We start from the raw sequence: 14,489 nt of genomic DNA on the forward strand, positions 1-14,489 counted from the left end.
ATGAAATTTTCTCCAAAGACAAAATTTCCATGAAATTTTCTCTAAAGACAAAATTTCCATGAAATTTTCTCTAAAGACAAAATTTCCATGAAATTTTCTCTAAAGACAAAATTTCCATGAAATTTTCTCTAAAGACAAAATTTCCATGAAATTTTCTCTAAAGACAAAATTTCCATAAAATTTTCTCTAAAGACAAAATTTCCATAAAATTTTCTCTAAAAACAAAATTTCCATAAAATTTTCTATAAAGACAAAATTTCCATAAAATTTTCTCTAAAGACAAAATTTCAATGAAATTTTCTCTAAAGACAAAATTTCCATGAAATTTTCTCTAAAGACAAAATTTCCATGAAATTTTCTCTAAAGACAAAATTTCCATGAAATTTTCTCTAAAGACAAAATTTCCATGAAATTTTCTCTAAAGACAAAATTTCCATAAAATTTTCTATAAAGACAAAATTTCCATAAAATTTTCTCTAAAGACAAAATTTCAATGAAATTTTCTCTAAAGACAAAATTTCCATGAAATTTTCTCTAAAGACAAAATTTCCATGAAATTTTCTCTAAAGACAAAATTTCCATGAAATTTTCTCTAAAGACAAAATTTCCATGAAAATTTCTCTAAGACAAAACTTCCATGAAATTTTCTCTAAAGACAAAATTTCCATGAAATTTTCTCTAAAGACAAAATTTCCATGAAATTTTCTCCAAAGACAAAATTTCCATGAAATTTTCTCTAAAGACAAAATTTCCATGAAATTTTCTCTAAAGACAAAATTTTCATAAAATTTTCTCTAAAGACAAAATTTTCATGAAATTTTCTCTAAAGACAAAATTTCCATGAAATTTTCTCTAAAGACAAAATTTCCATGAAATTTTCTCCAAAGTCAAAATATCCATGAAATTTTCTCTAAATACAAAATTTCCATTAAATTTTCTATAAAGACAAAATTTCCATGAAATTTTCTCTAAAGACAAAATTTTCTCTAAAGACAAAATTTCCATAAAATTTTCTCTAAAGACAAAATTTCCATAAAATTTTCTCTAAAGACAAAATTTCCATGAAATTTTCTCTAAAGACAAAATTTCCATGAAATTTTCTCTAAAGACAAAATTTCCATGAAATTTTCTCCAAAGACAAAATTTCCATGAAATTTTCTCTAAAGACAAAATTTCCATGAAATTTTCTCTAAAGACAAAATTTCCATGAAATTTTCTCTAAAGACAAAATTTCCATGAAATTTTCTCTAAAGACAAAATTTCCATGAAATTTTCTCTAAAGACAAAATTTCCATGAAATTTTCTCTAAAGACAAAATTTCCATGAAATTTTCTCTAAAGACAAAATTTCCATGAAATTTTCTCTAAAGACAAAATTTTCTCTAAAGACAAAATTTCCATAAAATTTTCTCTAAAGACAAAATTTCCATAAAATTTTCTCTAAAGACAAAATTTCCATGAAATTTTCTCTAAAGACAAAATTTCCATGAAATTTTCTCTAAAGACAAAATTTCCATGAAATTTTCTCTAAAGACAAAATTTCCATAAAATTTTTTCTAAAGAAAAATTTCCATGAAAATTTCTCTAAGACAAAATTTCCATGAAAATTTCTCTAAGACAAAACTTCCATGAAATTTTCTCTAAAGACAAAATTTCCATGAAATTTTCTCTAAAGACAAAATTTCCATGAAATTTTCTCCAAAGACAAAATTTCCATGAAATTTTCTCTAAAGACAAATTTTCCATGAAATTTTCTCTAAAGGCAAAATTTTCATAAAATTTTCTCTAAAGACAAAATTTTCATGAAATTTTCTCTAAAGACAAAATTTCCATGAAATTTTCTCTAAAGACAAAATTTCCATGAAATTTTCTCCAAAGACAAAATATCCATGAAATTTTCTCTAAATACAAAATTTCCATTAAATTTTCTATAAAGACAAAATTTCCATGAAATTTTCTCTAAAGACAAAATTTTCTCTAAAGACAAAATTTCCATAAAATTTTCTCTAAAGACAAAATTTCCATAAAATTTTCTCTAAAGACAAAATTTCCATGAAATTTTCTCTAAAGACAAAATTTCCATGAAATTTTCTCTAAAGACAAAATTTCCATGAAATTTTCTCTAAAGACAAAATTTCCATGAAATTTTCTCTAAAGACAAAATTTCCATGAAATTTTCTCTAAAGACAAAATTTCCATGAAATTTTCTCTAAAGACAAAATTTCCATGAAATTTTCTCTAAAGACAAAATTTCCATGAAATTTTCTCTAAAGACAAAATTTCCATGAAATTTTCTCTAAAGACAAAATTTCCATGAAATTTTCTCTAAAGACAAAATTTCCATTAAATTTTCTATAAAGACAAAATTTCCATGAAATTTTCTCTAAAGACAAAATTTTCTCTAAAGACAAAATTTCCATAAAATTTTCTCTAAAGACAAAATTTCCATGAAATTTTCTCTAAAGACAAAATTTCCATGAAATTTTCTCTAAAGACAAAATTTCCATGAAATTTTCTCTAAAGACAAAATTTCCATGAAATTTTCTCTAAAGACAAAATTTCCATGAAATTTTCTCTAAAGACAAAATTTCCATGAAATTTTCTCTAAAGACAAAATTTCCATGAAATTTTCTCCAAAGACAAAATTTCCATGAAATTTTCTCTAAAGACAAAATTTCCATGAAATTTTCTCTAAAGACAAAATTTCCATGAAATTTTCTCTAAAGACAAAATTTCCATGAAATTTTCTCTAAAGACAAAATTTCCATGAAATTTTCTCTAAAGACAAAATTTCCATGAAATTTTCTCTAAAGACAAAATTTCCATAAAATTTTCTCTAAAGACAAAATTTCCATAAAATTTTCTCTAAAAACAAAATTTCCATAAAATTTTCTCTAAAGACAAAGTTTCCATGAAATTTTCTCCAAAGACAAAATTTCCATGAAATTTTCTCTAAAGACAAATTTTCCATGAAATTTTCTCTAAAGACAAAATTTCCATGAAATTTTCTCTAAAGACAAAATTTCCATGAAATTTTCTCTAAAGACAAAATTTCCATGAAATTTTCTCTAACGACAAAATTTCCATGAAATTTTCTCTAAAGACAAAATTTCCATGAAATTTTCTCCAAAGACAAAATTTCCATGAAATTTTCTCTAAAGACAAAATTTCCATGAAATTTTCTCTAAAGACAAAATTTCCATGAAATTTTCTCTAAAGACTAAATTTCCATGAAATTTTCTCTAAAGACTAAATTTCCATGAAATTTTCTCTAAAGACAAAATTTCCATGAAATTTTCTCTAAAGACAAAATTTCCATGAAATTTTCTCTAAAGACAAAATTTCCATGAAATTTTCCCTAAAGACAAAATTTCCATGAAATTTTCTCTAAAGACAAAATTTCCATGAAATTTTCTCTAAAGACAAAATTTCCATGAAATTTTCTCTAAAGACAAAATTTCCATGAAATTTTCTCTAAAGACAAAATTTCCATGAAATTTTCTCTAAAGACAAAATTTCCATGAAATTTTCTCTAAAGACAAAATTTCCATGAAATTTTCTCTAAAGACAAAATTTCCATGAAATTTTCTCTAAAGACAAAATTTCCATGAAATTTTCTCTAAAGACAAAATTTCCATGAAATTTTCTCTAAAGACTAAATTTCCATGAAATTTTCTCTAAAGACAAAATTTCCATGAAATTTTCTCTAAAGACAAAATTTCCATGAAATTTTCTCTAAAGACAAAATATATATGAAATTTTCTCATAATGAATTTTTTCCTAAACACCAAATTTCCAGACAATTTCTTCTGAAGGCAAAAATTTTCTAAAGGCAAAATTGCTCTAAAAACAATATGTATATGTATGTATTTATATTTCTATATATCAAGGTGCTCATGATTAGCCTTTTACGTTCTCGAATTTTCCTTTGAAAGAAAAAAAAAAAAACATTTTTTTCGATAAGTAGTTTTTAGCCTTAGTATTCTTAGCTATTAGGTAAGATTCAGTTATTCATCGTGTTTATATCTGTACTCCAAAAATATTTCTTGAATATGAATGTCGAATGACTAACATTGCTTCTCTGAAGCTAACAAAGACCTCTCTGTGGCAAAGTGGGCGTTCGCTAATTTTTGCTTTGTCCATGTTGTGTTAACTTTTGCAAAAACCGTTGTATATATCAGATGCCTATTCTCTGTGTATGAGGTCCGGGGACGGAGGCTGTCATTATCTTCCTAAAATAAAGTGTGGGAGTGTGTTTGCTTTGTGGTTGTTTTTTGATTATTGAATATTAATCATATTTTTCTACCTCCGATACGACCCACCTGCTCATCTTTTTTCATGAAACTTTTGTAGCATGTCGTATACAAATAGTTCATCAAGCTTTATGTCTATTTACAAGTGACTCCATATTTTCCGAGAAATTCATGGATTTCATGTTGCTATATTTTGACGAAGAAGCATCTGGAGGGTTACCAACGAATAGTGCGTTTTGGGATCATTCTCAAAATGATGTTATGTGAATTAGAAATGATCTAATTTAGTAGGTTCGGCCCATGGTCCTTTGCTATGTAAACGCTGGTAAGTGAACTGTAAGGCTTGGATTCACTTAGGTTAAGTTGGAAAGAGGGTGCGCCCCATGCCATTATTGACATACACCCGTAATCGGCTTGTTGTGTGCTCTAAACAAACAAAAAGTATACTTGAAAAGGAAAACCTTAGTCAGGAATTCCATGGTACTTACGTAATCCCTAATTGTTTTACATGCCACCATCCTTAGATGGTTCATGTCTGGTATTGTGTCCCCACCTAAGTGGCAATGTCTTTAAGCCGTCAAAGCCGACCAATGACAAAGGCAAAGATTCAACGTCTCATCTATTTGTAGCACCGATTTTGCATAAGTTAGTTCGTAGTCCTATGTGTCCTGTTATGATACCGAAAGCTATACTGACCTCCTTTTTAATTCCTTTCAGCAATTGCCTCGACTACTCACAATCTGGATTTTCCCATGGGATTTTCATCGTCCTACCGACCGATTCGCTGTTCTACAGTGTTACATCCGCTTTCGTCGCCCAACCTCTTAACTCGGACTGCGTCGACCCGAAAAGCTTGAGTTAGGTTAGGTTAGGTTAGATTGGTTGAAAAGAGGGTGCAGATATTAATCCGCCCCATGCCACTATAGGCATACACCTAAGCCAGTAAACGGCTTGTTGTGCGCTCTAAGAACTATAAAGTAACCTCTGACCTCGGATTAACCAAGTTTATTGACGGCAGTGCTCTGGCTTTCACTGCAAAATCGTCTGTTTTTCCATTTTCCCCTACTATGGCCCGGCACCCAAACAATGCGGATCGTGCCATCCTCAGAGAATAAATTAATCTCCTTCTTCTATGTGGCCTAATATAGACTTGAAGAGGTCTGCCGCTTTGCTGTCATTAGCTAGAACAGACGTCTCAGGTATTGTGTCCGTCATGGCAGGTCACTGTCTAATCGTTAAACATGCTGATAGACTGAATGTTGCCAGTAACGACTTTTGCTGAAGCTGCGAGGACATTGAAGAAAAAGAGACTATAGAACACCTGCTGTATGTGTGCTCTTAAAGAAATGGAAACCATTTTAGGTTCTCATTTCTTTGAGAACCTATCTGATTTAGCGTATGTGAGCATTCGCAAGTTGTTGGGCTTTTAAAGCTATCTGGATTGTTCAAAGGTAGGAACTAGAAGGCATCTTTCTTCTTCTGTTCCTGTGGTATCACAATGGACGAAAACTTCTAAGTGAGTCTGATGGCAGACTGCCACTTAAACCTAACCTATGGCCAATTTACTGTTCGTAAAGATATTTAAACTCCAAGTCCTAATGTTAACACCATTCCATCTCACGTATTCCTTCATCGTCCGGATCTCCGCTATAGAACCCCAGTCCCACTCGGTCCTCCAGCTTTGATCCATTCGTGTAACATGATCTTCCAGTTGGCTATACTATACTGTGCCGTTGTCAGAAGTGCCTCGAACTCGACCTTAAGTGTTGTCTCATCCCTTCCGTTCAGGTTTCCTATCGTCGCCTCGATCATACCTCGATGGTATGAGCTGCTCCCATCCTCTATCCAATCTCACATCGCCTTAAGTCTCATAGCTGCAGTGGCTGCCTCACACTTATTCTGTATGTTAATGGGTCTAGAATATCTAGAATAGTCTTCAGTACCCTAGATGGCGTGGTCCTCATCGCTCCGCCCATGTCAAGACAACATATTCTCTGAACTTGCACTTTTTCTCCATGGCAGTCCACCAAACTAATGAGGCGTAAGTGAGTATTGGTCTAATCACGCTTCTGTAGAGCCAGTGAACTATCCTCGGATCCAAGCCCCAAGTCGAGCCTACGGCCCATCTATATAATGCCCAACATACACAAGCCTTATCGGTAAGCTCCTAAATTTGACACTTCCTAACCAGTTTTAGGAGACCTTTTCAGACATCGAAATCGTTCCATTGTAGAAACATGGTGCATCAAATTGATACAACTTCGTCTTCCTCGTGAACAGGCATATTTCAGTCTCCTCTGGGTTAACATTGAGACCCCTAAGTTAAGCTCAGTTCTATGCCATCTGCAAGATACTTTCGGCCCTTCTGCAAAGCTTGTTCGGATCCTTACCCTTAGAAGTAATTATAAAATCGTCCCCGTAGCAGACCGGTTAAAATCCCCTACTTAGTCAGCATACGTAATAGATCATATATGGTGGTCACCCCTAGGAGTGGGGTGACCCACTGTGGGGTGCCCTGTGTATCCAGCTATTCCTTAACATGTGGTTTATCTAGTTTCTAAAGACCGGGTCCATCCTGTACTGGTCTCAGAATTGGATCAGTGTGTCGGCCCGTACATTGTTTAAAGACCTCTCGATGTCAATGCATGCCGCCATCGAAGGATTCGTGCAGGGCAGTCTTTATCAACCATGCCCAAGTCTTCTTCTAAGTAGTCTTCCGAATTTTGTCCAGTTGGTTTTCAACTTATAACCGAAGCTTATCGGATTCGGCGCTGGCCTTGCTATTCTAAACCTAATGTAGCGATGGTCTGAGAAGGAATGCTCCATGGAGACCCTCCAATCCCAATGGTAGCAGTGTTACCAATATTAAGTGTTATTAGGTCGTTAGTACTCAAGAACTCTGTCAGGGCTAGGCCCCGCATTTTAGAGTTGGTACTACCCCACGAAATGTGGTGAGAGTTCGCATCGCACCCTATACGAACCTCACTTCCTGTCTGTTTTGCTTTCATCACCAACCGTTGCAGCTCCGACGTAGGTGGTGGTGTCGGAGAGGCTTCGAAAGGCCTAAAAAGTGATGATTACTGCTGGAACCGACGTTGACTCTGGGGAAAATACATAATTGAAATTTGTATGACAAATAACGCAGGTCCTCGGCTTAGTACCAGAGTTAGCATAGAATAATTGGTAGTTGATATGGTTTAGTCCAGAAACTTTGTTCCGGGTCGTCCATGGCTCCTGAATTAAGGCAATGTGAATCTTATCCTTGCTGATTTTCTCCATCAGAGCGTGTGTAGCAGCCTCGCTCCGGTAGAGGTTTATCTGGAGTGGGTGATGGTTTTCTGTCACTGCACTGCCTGATGTTCTAATATTAGGATCTTTGCATATCCTAGTCTTCAGAATCTTAAGAAAGTCGGTAATGATTCCATCATCTGGTCCCTATTCGTTATGCTGTATTGAGTCTGCTGTCCCTGTACTGCCTGATGTTCCAATATTGGGGTTTTTGCCTATGCTTGTCTTCCAAATCCTGAGTAAATGGTCTTCTGGAGAGTAGGTTATTGTCTCATCGTCGGCTCTCTGTGCGTTAGGCGACATTGAGTTCTCTATCACTGCACTGCCTGATGTTTCAGCACTAGGATCTTTATCCATTCTAGTCTCCCTAATCTCGAGAAAGTCGTTGATGGTTCCGTCGCCGTATCCCTGCTCGTTAGGCTGCGTTGGGTCTCTCGTCCCCGCACTGTCTGATGTTTTAGTATTAGGACCTTTACTTATCCTAGCCTTCCCAATATTGAGAGAGTCGGCGATAATCTCGTCGTCGTCGTCCTTTCCGATAGACGTTATTGAGTGTCCCACCACTGCACTGCCTGATGGCTCAATATGAGGATATTTGCCTATCCTTGTCTTCCCAATCTTGAAAAAGACGGCCGTGGGCCCGTAGTACCCCATGCCCTTAGTCTTGGCCAAACTCTTCACGGAGACATGACCAATGCCCACCACTAGGAGAGTTCCTTCCTCCTTCTCCTCCCCGTGGAAAACCTCCAATTTTCCCACGGCCAAATCTTGGTTTTGTTTGTTGAAAAGTTCCATTATGCGTTCCGTCGCGATTTCGCCGGATGTCCATCTTTCTCTCAAGGTCGAGCTTTGCGCCCGAATGATGGCAATCTAACTCCCCCAGAAATATGGTACAATGGAAAATCTTCTTTAGAAAATATAAAAGTTTCGGGAGTAAGGCATATGTGCGGATCCCAGATGCAAAAAGAAAGAAATTAGACCCAAAAGAAAAGAAAATGGTAGAGATTGGTTTGCACCCATTGCCACGGGACGTAAAATTTGCAAGAAGTTAAAAGTGATCACACGAATATTATTATCAATCACGAGCTAGAGGGGGAAGAAGAGATGATGCTGCTGTGATGAATGTGATATGCCTCAAGGTGATTCCTTCGAAAATTACGGTGAAGTCATACCCAAGAAACAAATGCTGTTGAAAATACAAACGAAACGATAGTGTCTGAAATTTCTGAAGATTCTGATGAAGATGAACAACAGGAAGCTAGAAGAAACAGTGGAAGAATATCCCGTTCGCCAGCAAAACTATTCGAATATATAACAGGCTTCAATGCAGAAAAAAAACATAACAATGTTCCCGAAAACTTTGAAGATATTTTCAACAGGAAAGATACAGACCAATGGAAAAAAGCATTAGAGGACAAGCTTAATTCTATGAAGAACAATAAAGTTTGGAAGATCGTCAGCACTCCTCCTAAATCAAAGTTGTTGATGTCAGAGTGGGCCTCCCGAATAAAAGAAAATGAAAACGGGACCCCAACAAAGTATAAAGCTAGACCGGTTGTGGAAGGATACCTTCATAAGAATGGAGTAGATTACATTGATACCTATGCATCTCTTGCAAAGTTGACTACGCTTCGAATAGTTTTAGAGGTGGGAATACACCATGGATATTTCTTTCGCCAGTTGGATGTGAACATACGCATGACTCTACCTGAGCGGTATTTGCTGTAAACTGGAGAATTTTTTTATGGACTTAAACAAGCACCCAAATGCTGAAGCAGTAAGTTCAATGACTTCCTTACATCTTTAGGCTTTCTACGTTCGAAACATGACTGCTGACTCAATAGGAAGACTATTTAATATTGTATGCTGATGATCTCCTTTTAGTTGAAAGTAAACTCGAAAGCATAAACTAGCTGAAAGAAAACCTTAGGGAAAATTTTGAAATGTCAGATTACGGACCACTTAAATATTTCCTTGGTATAAAGTTTGAAAACGAAAATGGATGCTTGGCTTTATCTCAAGAGCATAGCGTTAGAAAGTTGTTGGAAAAATATGGCCTACAAGATTGCAATCCAGTTAAGACACCAATGGAAAAGGGCCTACAGTTGCAAGCATTAGAAAAGAGGAATAAACTCAACAGCCATACAAGGAACTTCTGGGAAATCTCATGTATATAATGCTATGTTCACAACCAGACATTTGTTATCAAGTTGGATACCTTGGGCGTTTTTACGTCAGATACTCATTTGCAACACCTAAAGAGAATTGGAAGGTATTTTAAAGACACAGCAGCCACCAAGCTTGTGTTCAAAACAGATGAAGCTGAACCCATTATTGGGTTTGCAGATGCAGATTTGGTATTGGAAAGTGTCGTGGATACTTATTCAAAGTGTATGGCTCTACTGCGGCTTGTGTGTATGGCAGACTGTAGCAACTTCATCATCTGAAGCGGAATATATAGCTCTTAGTATGGCTCCAACAAAGCTGTGTGGATACGGGGTGTTATGCAAGATCTCGCCGAAGTAGATGAAAAATACAAAATAAAACGAGTAAAAGCGTGCTAAGTTCGGCTAGGCCGAAACTTGGGAACCCACCACCATGGATTCTGCTAAAATATGGGAACTATATAGGTTATAGACCGATTTGGACCGTACTTGGCACAGTTGTTGAGAGTCATAACAGAACAGTTCAGCCAAATCGGATGAAAATTGATGCTTTCAGGGGCTCATGAGGTCAAATAGGGAGATCGGTTGATATGGGAGCTATATTAGGTTATAGACCGATTCGTACTGTACTACACACAATTGTTGAAAAACATAACAGAACACTATGTGCAAAATTTCAGACAAATCGGATGAAAGTTGATGTTTCCAGGGCTCAAGAAGTCAAATCGGGAGATCGGTTTATATGGGTGCGGTTTGGCTGAAATTTTGCACAGAACACTATGTGCGAAATTTCAGCCAAATCGGATGAAAATTGAGGCTTCCAGGGACTCAAGAAATCATTTTGGGAGTGAGGTGGCCAATCAGACACTTGGCCTTTGAAGTAAATATAAGCTTCGTGCTATACTCTCTAATACTTTTATATGAGCCCCATACGATATTACAATGGTCGGTAAATAAGTCCTGTTTCATTTGAGCACTACATTGTCGTGATTGGTCTATATATTCATTCGACGGGGAGTGCATTTTTGGGGTCGGAAAGTACCGCAGACATTTTGGATTTTTCAAATTCCAGCTTTACTCCCAAATGCCTTTCGTTTAAGCCCAAAATTGTTATGGTCGATAAATATGTGGCGTTTTGGGGCTGGGGCTTGCGTTGGCATTCCGCCACTTTTCCCTTAAAATAGGTATCAAATTTGTTCTTTACTTCCAAAAACCTTTCACTTGAACCCCATATTGATATGTTTGGGAAATAGGTTCAGTTTAGCGAATGCTTTAGGTCTTACCCACAAACACTTGGCCCCAAAACTGTATTGCTTTTCTACTCTCAAAGTTATGTATATATGAAGAGGTTATGCATCACCTACATACTTTAAAACTAATTTTAATTTCATTACCCTAATCTACTCCCCAATTCCTTTTTTTATAGTCCCATCAAGCCATGGTCGGTTAAGATGCCCTTTGGGGGGTTTTTTGCGGGTGAGCAAACTACCCATTACATGGACTTAATTTTTTTTGCTAAATTTGTATTCTACTCCCGAATACCTTTCATTTCAGTCCCATATTGACATGAACATCCAATATATCTGTTTGAGGAAGTTTTGGGAGTATATTTGGAATAATACCATATTCGTATTCCACTCTCCAATATCTTTCATATGATATCCATATCGTTCCGACCGGTCCACTTTTGATTTTGGGTGGCGTTTTTGGATAATGGGGAGGGTGCGCCCCCCTTCCGATATGAACTATTTATAAAGACTGTTCCTCCTTCCTGACCATATTCGTATTCTACTCCTAAATACCTTTCATTTGAGTTCCATATTGTCATTATCGTCCAATAAACCCATTTTATGGAGTTTTGGGTTGGGTCCAAATAACTAGGAATACTTGGACCCAATTTTTACATCCTCCACCATAGGAGGTGGGTATACTTATTTTTTCATTCTGTTTGCAACTCCTTGAAATATTTCTCTGAGACACCATAAAGTATATATATTCTTGATCGTCATGTCATTTTAAGTCGATCTTGGATCTTGACTTCTTGAGTCACTAGAGGGCGAAATTTTTATCCGATTTGGCTGAAATTTTGCAAGAGATGTTTTGTTATGATTTCTAACTACTGTCTTAAGTGTGGTTCAAATCGGTACATAAGCTTTTATATGTCAATGTCAATTCCTATCCGATTCGAAATTTTGCAGGAGGTGTTTTGTTATCACTTCCACCAACTATGCTAAGTATTATTCAAATCGGTCTATAACCTGATATAGCTGCCATATAGACCGTTCTTGAATCATGACTTCTTGAGCCTCTAGAGAACACAATTCTTATCCGATTTGGCTGAAATGCAAGAAGTGTTTTCTTACGATTTCCAACAACTGTGCCAAATATGGTTTAAATTGGTACATAACCTGATATAGCTGCCATATAAACCGATCTCGGATTTTGGCTCCTAGTCACTAGAGGGCGAATAGAAGTCACTAGAGGGCTCATTTCTTATCCGATTTGGTTGAAATTTTGCATGAGGTGTTTTGTTATGACTTCCCACAACTATGCTAAGTATGGTTCAAATCGGTTCATAAGCTGACATATAAACCGATCTGGGATCTCGACTTCTTTAGCCTCTAGAGGGTTCAATTATTATCCATATTTGGCTGAAATTTCCCATGAAGTGTTTTGTTATGATTTCCAACATCTGTTCCAAGTATGGTTTAAATTGGTGCATAACCTTATATAGCTGCTATATAAACCGATCTGGGATCTTGACTTCTTGAGCCTCTAGAGGTCGCAATTATTATCCGATTTGGCTGAAGTTTTTCAATTATGGTCTGAATCGGTCTATAGCCTGATACCGCTCCCATATAAACCGATCTACATATTTTACTTCTTGAGCCCCTAAAGGACGCAATTTTTATTCAAATTGGCTAAATTGGCTTTACACAACGACTTCTATTATGGTCTCCAACATTCAGTTCAATTATGTTCCTAATCGGACGATAACTTGATATTATAGCTCCAACATCATAGCAATTCTTTCATTTTACCGGGAAAAGAACTCGACAAATGCGTTCCATGGTGGAGGGTATATAAGATTCGGCCCGGCCGAACTTAGCACGCTTTTACTTGTTAATATGAAATTCGTACTCTACTCCAGAGTACCTTTCATGTGAGTCTCGTATTGTCCCGATCGGTACACTTTCATTTTTGGGTAGTTCTTTTGTGGTAAGTGGAAGGGTCCGACCCACTTCCGATATCAAAAAATTATAAAGCCTATGGTTACTTCCAGACCAACCTACACAATCTGTGAAAATGTCAAGGTAACCGGTTCAGCCGTTTTTGAGTCTATGCGGAACACAAATTCATTTTTATACCCAACAGCACTACTGTGGTACAGGGTATTATAACTTAGTGAATTTGTTTGTAACACCCAGAAGGAAGAGAGATAGATCCATTGATAAGTATACCGATCGACTCAGAATCACTTTCTGCTTCAATTTAGCTATGTCCATCTGTTCGTCTGTCCATGATAATTTGTGTACCTGTACTTTGGTTGCAATTTTCAATCTATCGTCTTCATATTCAGCACATTTTCCTGGACCTAGAGACGAAGCCTATTAAAATTGGAAAAAACGGTTCAGATTTGGATATAGCTCCGTCCGATTTGGACTAAAATTGCAATTATATCGTCATTTATGAACCGATTCTCACGAAACTTTGTACTAGTTATTCTCTTATCAGTCTCGACATTATGGGTGAATTTCATGGGAAATCGGATCAGATTTAAATATAGCTTCCATATATATGTTCGCCAATTTGGACTAAAATTGCAATCATATCGTCATTTGTAAACCGATTCCCACGAAATTTTGCACGAAGGATTCCCTTATAAGTCTCGACATTATGGGTGAATTCCATGGGAAATCGGATCAGATTTAAATATAGCTTCCAAATATATGTTCGCCAATTTGGACTAAAATTGCAATCATATCGTCATTTGTAAACCGACTCCTACGAAATTATGCTCGAAAGGTTCCCTTATAAGTCTCGACATTATGGGTGAATTTCATAGAAATCGGCTCAGATTTAAATATAGCTCCCATATAAAGGGTGATTTTTTTGAGGTTAGGATTTTCATGCATTAGTATTTGACAGATCACGTGGGATTTCAGACATGGTGTCAAAGAGAAAGATGCTCAGTATGCTTTGACATTTCATCATGAATAGACTTACTAACGAGCAACGCTTGCAAATCATTGAATTTTATTACCAAAATCAGTGTTCGGTTGGAAATGTGTTCATTCACTGTAACGTTGCGTCCAACAGCATCATTGAAAAAATACGGTCCAATGATTCCACCAGCGTACAAACCACACCAAACAGTGCATTTTTCGGGATGCATGGGCAGTTCTTGAACGGCTTCTGGTTGCTCTTCACTCCAAATGCGGCAATTTTGCTTATTTACGTAGCCATTCAACCAGAAATGAGCCTCATCGCTGAACAAAATTTGTCAAAATTTGAACACATTTCGAACCGAACACTGATTTTGGTTATAAAATTCAATGATTTGCAAGCGTTGCTCGTTAGTAAGTCTATTCATGATGAAATGTCAAAGCATACTGAGCATCTTTCTCTTTGACACCATGTCTGAAATCCCACGTGATCTGTCAAATACTAATGCATGAAAATCCTAACCTCAAAAAAATCACCCTTTAAATGTTCGTCCGATTTGGACTAAAATTGCAATTATATCGTCATTTATGAACCGATTCTCACGAAATTTTGCACTA

At 36.0% G+C, this 14,489-nt stretch overlaps 1 protein-coding gene across 3 annotated transcripts in view; it reads left to right on the forward strand.

Moving 5' to 3' along the window:
- Positions 1-14,489, forward strand: part of LOC106091229 (general odorant-binding protein 19a) — a 75,434-nt gene that overhangs the window by 6,257 nt on the left and 54,688 nt on the right. The window lies entirely within an intron of this gene.

Source organism: Stomoxys calcitrans, chromosome 4, assembly GCF_963082655.1.
Source record: "Stomoxys calcitrans chromosome 4, idStoCalc2.1, whole genome shotgun sequence".
Lineage (NCBI taxonomy): Eukaryota > Metazoa > Arthropoda > Insecta > Diptera > Muscidae > Stomoxys > Stomoxys calcitrans.